The sequence below is a fragment of the Octopus bimaculoides genome, chromosome 11, assembly GCF_001194135.2.
Source record: "Octopus bimaculoides isolate UCB-OBI-ISO-001 chromosome 11, ASM119413v2, whole genome shotgun sequence".
NCBI classification, from domain to species: Eukaryota; Metazoa; Mollusca; class Cephalopoda; order Octopoda; family Octopodidae; genus Octopus; species Octopus bimaculoides.
The window spans coordinates 6,026,416-6,042,236 of record NC_068991.1 but is presented as its reverse complement, the minus strand read 5'-3'; the positions used below and the strand labels follow the sequence as shown (position 1 = coordinate 6,042,236).

Here is a 15,821-nt window from a genome sequence, read left to right as displayed (position 1 = left end):
CTGTTAACACGTTTCAGCTGATATACCCTCCAGCCTTCATCAGGTGTCTTGGGGAAATTTCAAACCTGGGTTCTCATTCCTATGGTATTTTTCCATTTTATTATGATTCAGGTCAATGCCTGGAATCGAACTCGGAATCTTGGGGTTAGTAACCCGCGCTCTTAATCACTACACCATATGCCCAGTAATAATAATAATAACAACATTGAAAAATACCTTAGGAATGAGAACCCAGATTCAAAATTTCCCCAAGACACCTGATGAAGGCTTGAGGGTATATCAGCCAAAACCTTGTGTTAACAACAAACCAGATGAGGGCAAATATCCGTCAAATGTAAATAATGTACATAATTCCTCATCACTTAAATATAGAACTGTATTAAACATCTTGATAGACCAGAAAGTTCATCAGAGCAATGAGCAACAAAGATATATTTCAATGACTCCAACCTAGTATTATAGATATTACAGGCAACGCTAGGTACAGCAATTCAAGTTAGTAACCATGCAGTTGATAACAGAAATGCAGTAGTTATGAAGTAGTCACATCGTAAATCCAATGCCTATGTAAATGTAGAAAATTCAACTGTCAATGTAGCGAAGTACACATTAGAATGTAAATATAAAGGGTATGAATATATGTGTGTGTGTGTGTATATATATATATATATATATATATATATATATATATATATATAAAAGAGTATGAATATATAAATATATTATTAATTTTGATATAAATGAAAGGCTAGCAAACAGGGAAGCTGTATATGATGAAGTAAAATGCCATCGTGATAGAAGGTACAGGATCTGAAGTGACATGGCAATTACATGAAAACAAAACGCTCGACATGTTATATGCTGGTCAGTACATTTGCAACTTCAAGAATCTGCCTATTTCAAAGAAAGTGAAAAGGTACAAGCATTGGAAAGCTGCTCCCGACAACAGTCTTCCACAGAATGGTTTGTCCTTAATAATATAAAAATGGAAGACAGTCGTTATATGGTGATGTCATTTCATGTTTGACAAAAGAAGAGGGGAGTAAATTATTGTAAGACTCTTCTCTAAGACAAGAGAAGAAAGGCTTCGTCTCAGACTGTTACTGTTTCATGCTAAGGGAACTGGCAACTTCGACAATCTTAAGACAATTGATGGTATACTATTAAAGAAACTGTCAGTAAACTGATGATGAATATATACACGATACATGTGTATATATATTCATATAATCATCATATTACATATGATTTCCATGCTGGCATAAATTGGACAAGTTGCCATGGCTGGAATCAGCACATATCCAGGGAGTGCTGTTCACTTGGACAGATCAAAGGAACCTATCATCTTACTTGGGTTTTTTTGTTTTTGGTCCTTCCCAACCGCTTTACAAAATGTACTGAAGGTTTTTTTTTTTTTGTGTTACCAGCACTAGAGAGGCAATCGTGTCTGAAGCAAAACTAAAGGGTCCTCCCACATTCGCTCATTCAGTTGCCTAGTTGACTGTTACTAGACAAGTTAAAGTGCATCCTAGTCACTCTCCCACCACCACCACCACCACCACCACCACTAAATGAGCTCAAATTTCTGTATGCATAAAATGTCAACTCAGCAATTGTTGGAAAAACATGAGGAAGGTAGCTAAGCATTTCTAAGTTTTGAAAGACAGGCTCCATCTCCATTGCAAATCCTATCCCATCATCCATTTTATTTTATAGAGAATAAATATAGAAAGTTCCATATAAAATTCTTCATAGAAGGAGATGCAACCAAAAGAGGGATATACTTCAACATTTAATTGGAACTAAAAACAACACCGTTTGCATGAAGTACCGTCGGATACAGATGTTTTTAAATGTTTTTAAAACCAAAATAGTTATAAAAAATAACACAAGTCAGTGGTTTGTACTTTTATCTTGCATTCCAAAGTTAAGATCCCTAATTCAGGAAGTCTTCGATGGCTTGATATTGTGAGCTGACATTCCTGTTCTGTAGTGTTTCTATGTAGACAAACATAACAAGTAAAAACAATTTTTTTTTTTAAATTTCAATTCCAACTTCAGCTTTAATATTCTTGAGCTGCCACTTCTAATCCTGAACTTTTGGTTCGATTAAACAAGAACACCATCATTTCTAAGCCTGCTCTTTACTTTCTTGTTCGCTCTTTTTACAGGCAATGTTATTTATAAAACATGAAAACAATTTAATTTTTTTTAAAAATTTTGAACTATAGTAAAAAAAAAATTGGAAAAAAAAAAAAAAAAGAGGAAATTTTACAATTTGACAAAGACTAATATATATATAAAACTGCCAAAGAGGAACTCAAAACAAAGGAAAACATTGGCAACAAAGCTGCAGTAGATGAATTAAATGAGACCATCCAGAATGAGGTTAACACAAATTTATCAGTTTGAGATAAAAGGGGTCCAATTACATTCATATTCTCAAGAAAACACCTTGAGCACACCACAAAATCCCCTTGTCAATACAATGTTGGGACAATTTTTTAAGTTGTAAATGGTTCAAATGCTTCACTTGTTTTAAAACATGGCAATTTGCCTGGCTCCTATTTCACAGTGTGTGGGGACTGGCATGTCAAAGAATACACCCATCATTTCCTGTGTGCCACAAAAAAACAAATAAGAGGATGTGGTAGAAGTTGCACTTTGACCTCATAAAAACCCTCATCAGTAACAAGTACCCAAACAGACATTAGGTTGGAGGGTTGTCAACTAAGTGGTACATACAAAGATATCATCTGCAAGGAGAAAGGAATCACCAACAGATGGTGGATGTAGCAACAAGCTGTTACAGCGCATGCCTTCATACTATTATTCTATCCCCATAACAGCCCAGGAAACTCGTTTTGTCCCATGAAAACCAGCTATAGTGCATCCTAGATGTGAATAGAATAATAAGTGATGCCTAAGAATTGAGCCAAATGGTAGGGAGCATTTTTAGTTGGGAGCAGGAAGTCACAAGCATGTTAAATTACTGTTTTGGGTTGACTGGAAGCTGTTTACATGGTTTTAGAGATGTTCTGAAACAGTTAAAGCTTGTGCAACACTACAACAAAGGAAGCAAACTCCATTTTGTCTTTTCACTGATAAAGAGATGTGGGGCAAAACATTTCATCTTTTACATGTTTCAGTCATTGGGCTGTGACCATGTCAGGTTAGACCTGCAGCAGGCTGAGTCTAAAAGCACTAAACCAGGTGGTCACAAGTACAAAAATTCATATCAATTTCAATACAGGGTGCACAGAAGTTGCATCATATGCTGCTGGACCAAAGTAAAATTCAGGTGACGACACACACACACACACACACACACACACATATATTGGTACTGAAGAAAACAAAAGAAGCTCAAAATGCATCTACCAGTCCATAAAGGCGGCTCAGAACTGGTTTTGGTATTCAATACCTTTTGCCTAAAGCAAGAATTTTTCTGTCAGACCACAATTGAAACTACCTTTCTACATGTTTGAACTGATCTAAAGTTGGTTTATTTTACACTACTGCATCATGCACCAGCTATATATATATATATATACACATACACCAATACATATATACACATATATGCTATCATCCACTTTTCTATGCTTGCCTGAGTCGGATGGAGATTGAGGCAGATTTTCAATGGCCAGAAGCCCTTCCTGTTGCCAACACTTCCCTGTTTCCAAGCAAGATATTTCCCCATGTCAAGGCATGCTCTTGTAGGTTATTGGAAAACAAATGACACACTGCTTACATGACAGTGACATGCATTTGCAACTGTTACATGATGTCAAGATACAAACACACATATATACACTCCCACATATACATGATGGGCTTCTTTCAGTTTCCATCTACAAAAATTCACAAGTATTGCTTTTGTTGGCCCAGGGCTATCGCAGAAAACTCAGTGAAACTGAAACCAGAACTATGTGGTTGGGAAGCAAACTTCTTGCTGCACAACTACATAGACACTATATAGATGTATATCAATATATATATATATATATATATATATATATATATATATATATATATATATATATATATATACACATACACACACACACACACAAGCAGAAAAAAACATTTTATATATATATATATATATATACACACACACACACACACATATATATTTCTAATATACTTGTGTATATAAATATTTACACACTACACATACATGTGTGTCTACCAACCACATGGTTCTGGGTTCTCATCCCACTGCATGGCACCTGGAGTCGACCAAAGCCTGAAAGAAGCCTGTCATATGTGTGTGTGCGTGTGCTTGTCTGCCCACCATTGCATGACAACCGATGTTGGTGTGTTTATGTCCCTCGTAACTTAGTGGTTTGGCAAAAAAGACCAATAGAATAAGTACTAGGCTTACAAAGAATAAGTCCTGGGGTCGATTTGTTCAACTAAAGGCGGTGCTCCAGCATGGCCGCAATCAAACGACTGAGACAAATAAACGAATTTAAAAAAAAAGAAATAGAGATGCACACACACACACACACACACAGAGTGCAAGATCATTCTTCAGTGTTGCTGGTAAATACAACACACTACAACCTGTTGCATCGCTGGGTTGCCTGGCTTACATGATGGAGAGGGTGATTTTTGGACAGAGAGGGGTAAAATACAGGAACACTTGAAGAGTGAATGAACTTAAGAGAACCAATGGCCATCCAACAGCACACACAAATATGTTTCTTCTGAAAACCCGGCTGACTTCGAGGTACCCTTTGACGTGAGAAGTACTAGAGAAAGCACTCTGAAATCAAACCTGAAGTTTATGTAGCTGCCACTCATCTTGCATTGCTCATTATTAGATTCCAATCACATAGATACATTGACAAGGGGATATTATGGATCACAGAACACTCACGTAATGAACATTATAATAATATTATATATCATCATCATCATCGTTTAACGTCCGCTTTCCATGCTAGTATGGGTTGGACGATTTGACTGAGGACTGGTGAAACCAGATGGCTACACCAGGCTCCAATCTGATTTGGCAGAGTTTCTACAGCTGGATGCCCTTCCTAACGCCAAAATGTATTTATACATACATAGCTATACTTGAATATATTTATATATACACACATGCAAATATAGTCAAATATATCCAATTACATATTCATGTGCACGCACGCATACACACACACATCTATGTATCTATCAATTAAATACACATATATATATATATATACAAATTTCATTTATACATGCATATCTGCATTTACACATGTATATACATATATGTATGCATGCACGTTCATACATATATATATATATATACATATACACACAAATATATACACGAACACACATTCACATATGCATATCTATCTACATACACGTGTGATATACACGTGCATACACAGATTGTACAAACAGAGGCCTAATTACACAACATAAATCATGTACACGTATGTACATAGGCACACAAGAGAGCAATACACACAAACACACATATGGTGAACTTCTTATATATATGACTATGCGATAGATTTATGATACCTGCCTCTTTATCTGTTACCCGCCCCCCTACTTTGAATGGCCACAGCTCATGTGGATAGGTGCAAAATATTAACGTTCCAGAGAAACATAAAGGCTAAAGAATTCGTATTTTTCTTCTTTTCATTTAATCATAATTCAGTCTCATGTCAGCGAAGGCTTGCTATGTATTTACTTGTCCTACATTCCTAGCAATATTGGCCACAGCTCTCACCCTGCAGTTATCCCTTGTGCTTGCTGAAATATAAAGGTGTCGCCTATGTCAACCAGTTTCACGTGTATGTATTGTGCGTGTACACACACACACACACGTCAATAGGGGTTGAGGATGAAATACATCAGAGAACGTTCTACATATCTCTGTGTGTGTGTGTGTGTGTGTGTTTGTGCTAATTGTTTCTAAAAAACTCATATGCAACTTGTGAAAAAATGATCAATGCTGTGCTATGGGCCAGGCGTTACTTATACACACACCTAGCTATAAATTCATTTATTAGATACTATGTAAATATAATTTTGCACGTTAATTCTCAGTTTGTGTCATAGTGTAATTTTTCTGTCTTTATTTTACAAAGTTAAAAAAACACGCTGGTACATCCTTGATAATCATACTTACTAGATATAATTAGGGAATTTTATCATAATCTATAACTTGAATAAATACAACATATTCTAAATGTTAATTGCTTGACATTGGAAATTACAATTAGAGCAATTTAATCAGAGTCAATTTTAAACCTTTAGACAGTAACAAGTCTTCACTTTTGATAAGGTTTATTGTGGATGAATGAAGGAGGCTAAATTTTGTCTTGACACAAACTAATATCATTTTCGTTTTTTAGAATATTATGTTGCTGCAAACTAATGCAACAATTCTCATCGCCTAAAACTAATTAAAAATATTCTCAATCCTCGAAATATTACATCGTCTGAAAATCTTTGAATTAATAATAAATGCAGAAGAATTCACTTTAAAGTGATGTATGAAAATAGAATTCTCTTAAATCATTATAAATATATACACACACAGGCATACACATACATGTATACATACATGTACACACTATATGTTTTTAAAGTGTTGAAAGAGAACTTCTATTGGTATCAAGCAAGAATTTAAAGTGTTGATTTTTCGACAAGCGACCACTTTGTGTTCGACCTCTACTTCTAAACTTGTATTTAAAATAATATGAAAGATCTTTTTCCACTCAACAACTAACGTCGGTTAAAATAACAAAATAAAAACACTTGTGAACCTTTGGATCTCCTACATTTAGTTATCTGGGTCATGCAAGGTCTAAAACAGTGAAAAGGGAGTAAGTAAAAGAAAAGTTGTCAAGAGAGAGAGAAATTGAGGTTACTACTAAGAGAGAAAAAAAAAACTGTTAGGAAGAACTGAAGTTAAGAAAAATAAAAGACAAAATAAGAAAAAAAACTCTTTTGACTCACCTTACAGCAAGTCAAATAAATAATTTATAGTTTAGTAAACAAAACAATTATTTACACAAGTAATGTTAGTGCGAGATTAGTGGAAAAATCTTTATAATAAAACCAATTCGTTTTTCAACCAAGATTACTAGTTATTTTTAACTATGAAAAATTGGCATTCATAGAAACAAAAATCTTTAAAACTCCATAGAGAGTTGGCTTGAAATATAACTGAAATCAGAATTTGATTGTTATTTTATTTATTTAACGGGGAAAATAAATTGGGTTTGAATCTAGTTTTTCAAAATAAAAGTGTTGTTAGTTTATGAACCATGATGTTCGCTGCCGACTCTATTTTAGCACTAATTCTTGGTTGCCGACTGCAATATGTCAGGCAGCCACAAGCAAGCTCCTTCCCAAATTTATTTGTTGGCTGGTCTCGAAGAGAGGTTTGTTGTGCTGGTGGCGTATATGTAGCTCGGTTTAAAAAGCAGCAGGTCTTTGCTTGTGCTGGCAACAAGTAAACGAACGGTGGTCAGTAGTGTTGAGAAGGTAAGCAACTATCTCAAGTTTGCAGTGACCCACTTTAAAAATGTTGTGGCAGAATAAACACACCAACTCCAACCATGTGAACTTCTCATCGTTTGTCACATCACTGCGCAACCACCGACATCATTTCACATCAGCCTGTGCCCATTTATTAATATTTAGTCAGTGTGCTCATTTTATAAGTACACTACACTATTTCATTATATATTTATCTCTAAAAGTCTCCCAGTGAGCTTTCTCCTCGACCCACACTGAACTATGACAACAACAATTATATTCAACAAGTTCGCCACCAACTTTTTAGTCTCACTCTCTCTCTCTCCCTAATAACTGTTACAAAAATCAAAATCAAATTTCCATTTTCTTCACTTTCTCAACATTTTTTAACATCATTTAAACATTTGACAATAAAAAACCAACTTTTTTTATAATAATTTAAAAAATTTAACTGAAATCGCATTAAAAATTGTACGACTAAATTTTTTTTTAAAAAAGACAAAAATCCTTCCCCTATTTCTCACTGAAGGTTAATAAGACAAATGTCAATGATAAACGGGAAATATATAAAATATATAGAAATATATTAAAGAAAAGCTTGCCAGAACTAGATATGTTGTATAGAAACACGATGAAAATCACCATTTTATTTGAAAAAGAAAAAAAATACCATAGGATTTAGTGATGGAGTCGTCAACTGAGATGAAAATAGTGCCATAACACACACACACAAGTTTGTAACTAACAACCAACTAAACGGGAATAGACCCGACATAAATGAAGAAATAAAAATCAAAGTCCCTCCCCTCGTTTTATTACCCGAAATCATGAACAACAACACAATTAATAATAAGAGGCAGTGACCCCTCGCTCAGACTTCGACGTTAATAACAAAAACAATAATAATAAATCTAGACTTAAAATGAAGGAATATTGGTGTAGAAGAAGAGAGTGAGAAAGAGAAGTATTATGGGGTTAGTTTGTTGTTTTGATGTAGAGCAAGTGGAAAAGAGAGAGAGTGCGTGTATGTGTTTGTATGAGACAGGCTGTTTGAAGAGAGAAAAGTTAAAATGGAGCAGAGGTTGTTGCTGACAGTAATAGTGGTAATAGTAGTAAAGACTAGTAGTAGTCGTAGTGGTGGTGGTGGTAGTAGTAGTAGTAAAACACCTGATGTTTACGAGATATTAAAGTCGCTTCTCCCTCCGCCTCTCTCACTTATTCTTTCTCTTTCTCTCTCCACCCCCTCCCTCTATATATATCTTTCTCAACCCCCTCCCTCTCTCTCTATATATATATATCTTTCTCAACCACTCCCTCTCTCTATATATATATATCTCTCTCTTTCTGTGCCTCGACGAAAGTGAATTTTGACAATCAGCCCAGTTCAACTTTCATCATCAACGATAGCAATAATAATAATAATAATAATAGTAGTAGTAATAATAATAATAATAATAATAGTAGTAGTAATAATAATAATAATAATAAATTCCCACCAAATTAATTATAAACGTCGTGGAAAACGTGCAAGCTTCGGCTTCGAAACTGATATACATGTTGTGCACAAGTTTACAACAGCCACATTCAATATCTCTTTATCAAATAACATCACATTTATAGTCAATAAAAACATTACACACACACACTGACATCTTCATCAATGGGACATGTATGAAAATCTTTTTTGTTTATTCTAAGAATTAAGATGTTGCACGATGCTAAACATCAAGCGAAAGAAACTTGACAATTATATTAAAGTGAAACAATAGAATGCGCGAAAACTAGAAACAATATTTAATTAGTGTTTCGTCAGTAAAATATTAATTGGTCGTGGTGTTTTTCTTTTCAGAATGAAGAATAAAATCTTACAAGTTTGACCTGAATAATAAATATGTTCTTGAACAATTTATTAGTAGAGTAACGGGGTAATATTCAGGAATACAACTGGAATTCATTCCAAGAGAGGTGGCAACAGAAATTTTTAAAAAATCCCTGCGAAACTACATTTATGGTGTTCAGTTGTTGTGGAAATCTTTGAAAGCATCGCTCTATTCTTGAGAAATGTTAAAGAAAAACTATTTCGAAAAGCGTCTTCAACGCTTCACTGATGTTTCTTCAATACAAACAGAAATTTCAAAAGGATGGCACCAGCTAAAAAGAAACAACACACCGACGTGGAGGTTGGTTGCAGTAAAGGATTTTTTTTATAAATTAAAAATATATATAGCTCTTGAAAGACAATGAAGCTGTGTAATATTTTCTCATCAAAATCTTTGCTGTGGGTAGGATTATTGTAGAAAATAATTCAAACCGTGAAATAAAACAGTTTTTCGGCTTCCATATCTAGAGATAACAGTTCTTGCTAAACAGTTATAATTAAGGATTTAAGAGAAGGAAATTTAACGATTCAACAAGAATGAAGATTAAAAGTAATTACTGTCATAGCATCGTTGTACATTGGTAGGAAGAAGAGCTTTGTAAAATCATTTTGTTAAAACATAAAACTGAAAGTTATAAGAAACAAATTAGCTCTGGTTGTAAACCAGATGTCAAGAAATGGCCGCATCATGGAAATTTTCTAACCTTTCTGACTTTCTTGTCTCAGATCGACATCGAGAAGTTGAAATTCGATAGAAAAGAGGATATAATAAGTGAGTTTAAACAACGGAATAGACTCAACGTATTTTATTCTATTAGTAAATTAAGAAAGTTTCGAAAAATTCGGTTTCGTTTTTAAATAGAAAAGGAGAAATTCTGGCAAATGTTGATGTTGAAAACAGCAGGCTGCGACACGTAGGAAGTGAGTGGGAGATAGGTGAGAGAAAGTCGAGGATAAATGCAGTTGATTTTAGGTGTAGAAACGAGAAATTAGACATTGCAAGAAGAAATATAGTCGTGTATGAATGTAGGAATGAAATTACAAACGATGCCATAATCCAGAGTCGAGGAAACAAGTTACAACTAGAAGAGGAGGGATGCCTCTTAATGCCATACAAGACATCGATCTGGATGCTTAAATGGTATTTCAGGGAGAGAAAGAAAAAAAGCCGTTTGTGTATTTACATAGACATCTGGAGATGAGGGAAAATTACGATTAAGGAAGACAATTTATTAAAAGAAAAAAAATTCAAGATAGACGAGAGGGTGTGCATAAGTAGCCACATGTATATATGTATGTATGTATGTATATGTATATATATATTTTACTCTGTAAAGCTCAATTTAATTTTAATTTTTTATAAATTGATTTTAATTGAGTTTTTACCTGTAATTTTGGATTTTGTCCCTAATATTATTATTATTATTATATATATATATATATGTATGTATGTATATATATGTGTATGTGTGTTGGTGCAGCAAAGCAACATTAGAATCGAGCTAACAACATCGTTAAGTGAATATAGACAATCAGATGAATGGAAGTGAGAAAGCTATCCGTTAATAGAATTCTAGAATGCACGTAATGGTTCTGGAAAAGAAAGCTGAAGCTAATAAAGCTGTGTTTAGTAGAAATAAATAACATTACCTCCCATCTGGTCAGCGCCATATTAAACAAGTTCGCAATCCCCCAGCATGCATTGCGCCTCGAAGACGACCAAAAAAGACCAACTTGGCTTTTTATCTGGCTGTTTTGGGGCCAACTTCATCACTCAAAAACACAGTGTCTGTTGTCTAATGCAAACCCATAGCTAGTAGATTATGATTACTAAATAAAATTCCAACTCACCATTTTACAAAGTTATCTCTAATTTAAAGTGAGGGGTTTTTTTTTGTTTAATTCTCTCTCTCTCTGCTACTGTGTGGATTCCGGAAGTAGAGCTTTAATGTCGTGTAATTCGGGAAAAGGTGGAGTGAAAGACACACTTCGCGCAGAATATAATAATAAAAACTTTTTTTTTACCATTATTGTTGCAAAACAATTTCTGACAGTATATTAGAAGGAATATTTCTAACTAATAGCATTTCTGTGTTAATTTTTTTAAAATTTCGACATTAAATTTCCAAATAAAGAAAAGCTACCACATTTCAATACACATGCGAACGGGCTGACTATATAAACAGACATTTCTCCAGACCACCACTAAATATATGAATACACACACACACGATACATATACATATATATAAACAATATATGAGTATATGCATATATATGTACATACCTTCATCTACATGTACATATAGATACATATATAAATATATATATTTATATAGGATTAGTTATAAAATCAGGGTCTACATGATGAATTTTATGTGTGAAATAACTGATGAAAAACCTAAAAATAAACATACAGATATTAAAGACTGAATAAATTACAATTATTAGTGCTCGCTCTCAGCCATGAAGAGTTAAGTTTAAGACTCGAAAATGCCTCGTATGGCTAGAATTTTTAGAATCAGTCCCCTCCCTCACTCGCCTCACTGTATCAAACACATACGACGTGTATTGGCATGCCTTACATGCATGGATATTTACATACACTCACAACTGAGAGGAAATTTATGCATAAAATATCTGTAGTTTTATGTATGTGTGTCTGCAATATATGTCTCTCTCTCTATATTGTGTCTTGGGAAAACATCTCTCTCTCTCTCTGTCTGCATACACACATACATGTACACACGCACTACACAATAACAAATTGAGCAGAGCTTCAATTCTAAATGAGGTTTCGTTATTCATTTCTCAAACAAATCTTGGGAAGTATTAGTTTGAAATTTAACCCAAACATAAGACATTATAATATATATATACATACACGTTATATATATATATATACAGAAAGATCCATATATATATATATATATATATATACATATATATAATGTAGAAGGTTATATATATATATAATGAACTGTGATTCTAGCTTTTATTTTCTGACTTGTTGCCGACCTCGACAGAAAGATTTCGCATGTTTCCTCTAAATATTGCTTGCAGGAAATCATGAAATGGTTGTAGTCCAACTAAAGATTAGATTACTGCCATATTTGCTTTTCAAATTGTAACTATAATTAGTGTTATGATAGGAATTGTAAGAATAGAAATAATGGGGTTTTTTTATATCTATGATCAAGGCCAACATTTATAAAGAAGCGGTATAGACGAATCCATTTATTACATGCTTCATCGACCGCGGAATGATGAAATTCAAAATCTGCCCCGGTGGGATTTGAACCCGAAACATCGAGAGCACTAAAATGATACCGTGAAGCCTCTTGGCTGACTTCGTCTATTCTTACATTGGCATAAAAGTTTATATGTTCAATTCAATGGGGATTTAGTGGACGAAGGAATGTCCGTGCATTTTCCCAAACAATTAAATGGTTAGGTGAATCAAAATGATTAACTGCTATTTGTGACAAGAAGATGATTTTTTGATTGTCGAGAAACTTGCTTCAACATGTACGCCACTATACTGACTGAATCGTTGCAGTAGATCACTGATATTTCCATTGACCTTCGAAGGCTGAGAGAATTGGTAGTTGAAAGAAAGGAGACAGGTATTTATTTAAGACGTTAAGTGAGGCCACTACAAAACAGGAATCACCAATGGAAGTTAATTCCGTTTTACTATGAACAGAAGACTACAACTAGTTTACCACAATAATGATAATGAGGAGTTCAGCTAGAAAAGCCGCCTCCCAAGGTCCTTGAAGCATACAAAATGCAGAAAGGACACTGCATTACTGAACAACGTACATGATATTGAAAGTATTGACGTAGCTAGTCATTAAGCTTTACTGTGGTACCTGCAGATAGAGTCTTGTTCAGACGAACATCAATTCACCAGAATTAATAAGAAAATATTGATAATCAGTAAAAAGAAATGAACAATAGCAACATTAATGATTTCTGTAGTGCAAGGCCACACGTTTGTAAGAAGGTGGAGAGATTTTCAACTAATTGATCTCAAGATGTGCCAGGTATTATTTATTGGCTTGAGAATGTTGAAAGGCAATGTCAGTTACTGTAGGATTTTTAACCCTGCATAATAGAGTGGTGGAATTAAATTCTGCAAAGCATTCCACCATTTCTGCTTTAAGAAAGCCTCTGTGCGTTCGTTCGACTTACTAGAAATAACAGCCAGTCTCCCTCAAATCATACCTTACAGTCTCGAGTAAGAAAAAGAAGCATTAGATAATGTAATTTTACGCACCACAGATAAGATGGGGAAGTCAAGGCTGAAATGCCTTTCATTTTAGTGGGTATTCGAGCAAACGTGGAAGCTTCGATGTGGCCATTCGACCTGCTAGAAACGACAATCAAATCTCCCTCAAATCACACTTTATTTTTGAAAAAAGGAAGACACAATGGAGAATGTAGTCCTTGACATAATACATCATAAACTAAGACGTGATGGTCATGCGTGGCATGCTTTTGATCAGCGGTGACCTGGAGCTAAATAACGTCAAAGTGGAAGCCTCTTCTATATGGTCGATCTGCAGAAATAACAACCAAATTCCCTCAAATTACACTGTACTGCCTTAAGAAAAATTTATTACAAAAAGCAATCCTAGATACATAGAAAAAAAGGGATAGCTATTTTGGGATTGACCTGGAGGTAAACAAGAGAAATCGGCCAAATCCCCAGCAACTGGCACCCAAATAACTTGAAAGAATAGAATGAAATTCGCATCCAGCAATGAAGTCATAAACATTATTTCAATTCCATGATGGAGTGCACACTGTCCATTTCTGGAAGGTTCCAGTAGCTTTTTAAGTTTTTCTATGACAACAAGGTCGGGTCCAACTTTTCTCTTTATTTTTGAGAAAGGGATGCTGTCTATGATACCTCATAACCTTTTTCCACAGCACAATATAACTGATTCTGAAAGAGAAAAAGAGAGAGACAATGTTTGAGTAGTATTTTATCAACCCTGGAAGAATGAAATACAATATTGATCTCAGTGGAATCTGAACCTAGAAAGTAGAGAACCAGAAATAATCTTTTCTACTACAGGCACAAGGCCTGAAATTTTGGGAGAGAGGACTATTTGCTTACATCAACCCCACTGCTTGACTAGTAATTCATTTATCAACTGAGTGGAATAACCAGAACAAATCCTGGCTTGGTTTCAAATTTTTGCACAAGTCCAGCAAGTTCAGGGGTGGGAGTAAGTTGATTAGATTGACACCAGTACTCAGCTGGTATTTGTTTTATTGGACCTGAAAGGATGAAAGGCAAAGTTGACTTTGGTGGAATTTGAACTCAGAACGTAAAGGACAAAATGCTGCTTAGCATTTTACCCTGTGTGCTAACAGTTCTGCCAGCTTGCTGCCAAATCAGGACAAATATTGGTTTCAAATTTTGGTACAAGGCCTGCAATTCTGGGGGAGGGGTAAGTTAATAACATCAGCCCCTGTGCTCAACTGGTATTTAATTCATCAACTGTGAAAAATGGAAGGCAAAGTTGACCTTGGTGGAATTTGAACCCTGAATGTAGAGACAGATGAAATGCCACCAAGCATTTTTCCCAGCATGCTAATGATTCTGCCAGCTCACTACCTTAACCAGAACAAATATTACAAGGCATTCTTATTTCTTTACTACCCACAAGGGGCTAAACATAGAGGGAGCAAACAAGGACAGACAAACGGATTAAGTCGATGATATCGACTCCAGTGCGTAACTGGTACTTATATAATCAACCCCGAAAGGATGAAAGGCAAAATCGACCTTGGCAGAATTTGAACTCAGAACGTAGCGGCAGACGAAATACCGCTAAGCATTTTGCCTGGCGTGCTAACGTTTCTGCCAGCTCGCTGCCTATTACAAGGCATTCTATTTAACTTCTTCACAGTTCTACCAATTCCTATGAAAAATAGATGGGATAGTCTTCAGATCAAAGGTTTCCTGGCGCTAAACAACAACAACAACAACAAAATGATTACTGATTTCCTGCATTGTCACAAAACAATAAATTTGTGAAAGTTGACTTTGCCTTTCATCCTTTCGGGATCCATAAAATAAGTACCAGTTAAACACTGGGGTCGATGTAATCAACTAGTCCCTTCCCCACAAATTTCAGGCCTTGTGCCACTAGTGTAGCTTAAGTGTGTGCCATCTAGGGCAGCCCTTCTGCTTGCTGCACCTGGATCCCACAAAAAATACCTATTACCTACAGCAGACCCAAAAGTGCCACCTGGGGGGGGGGGGACCGTCCCTACCACCCCCTCCACCCCAATTACACTAGTGCCTTGTGCCTATAGTAGAAAGGATTATTGGCTGGGAGGGGCAGGCAATCTTTACTTGTCTAGTGGCTGTAGTGAAAGAGGTAGTATGGTGGACCCGTTTGAAAGGGCTAAAGACAGGCAC

The 15,821-nt window shown here is 35.2% G+C and overlaps 1 protein-coding gene across 1 annotated transcript in view; it reads right to left on the bottom strand.

Moving 5' to 3' along the window:
* The window catches only part of LOC106877154 (uncharacterized), a 128,285-nt gene extending 117,061 nt beyond the window's left edge, over positions 1-11,224 (bottom strand). The window contains exon 1 of the mRNA XM_052971497.1: positions 11,030-11,224. The gene's annotated coding sequence lies outside the window, so the exon portion shown is untranslated. The remainder of the gene's footprint in view (positions 1-11,029) is intronic.
* Between the last annotated feature and the right edge of the window lie 4,597 nt (positions 11,225-15,821).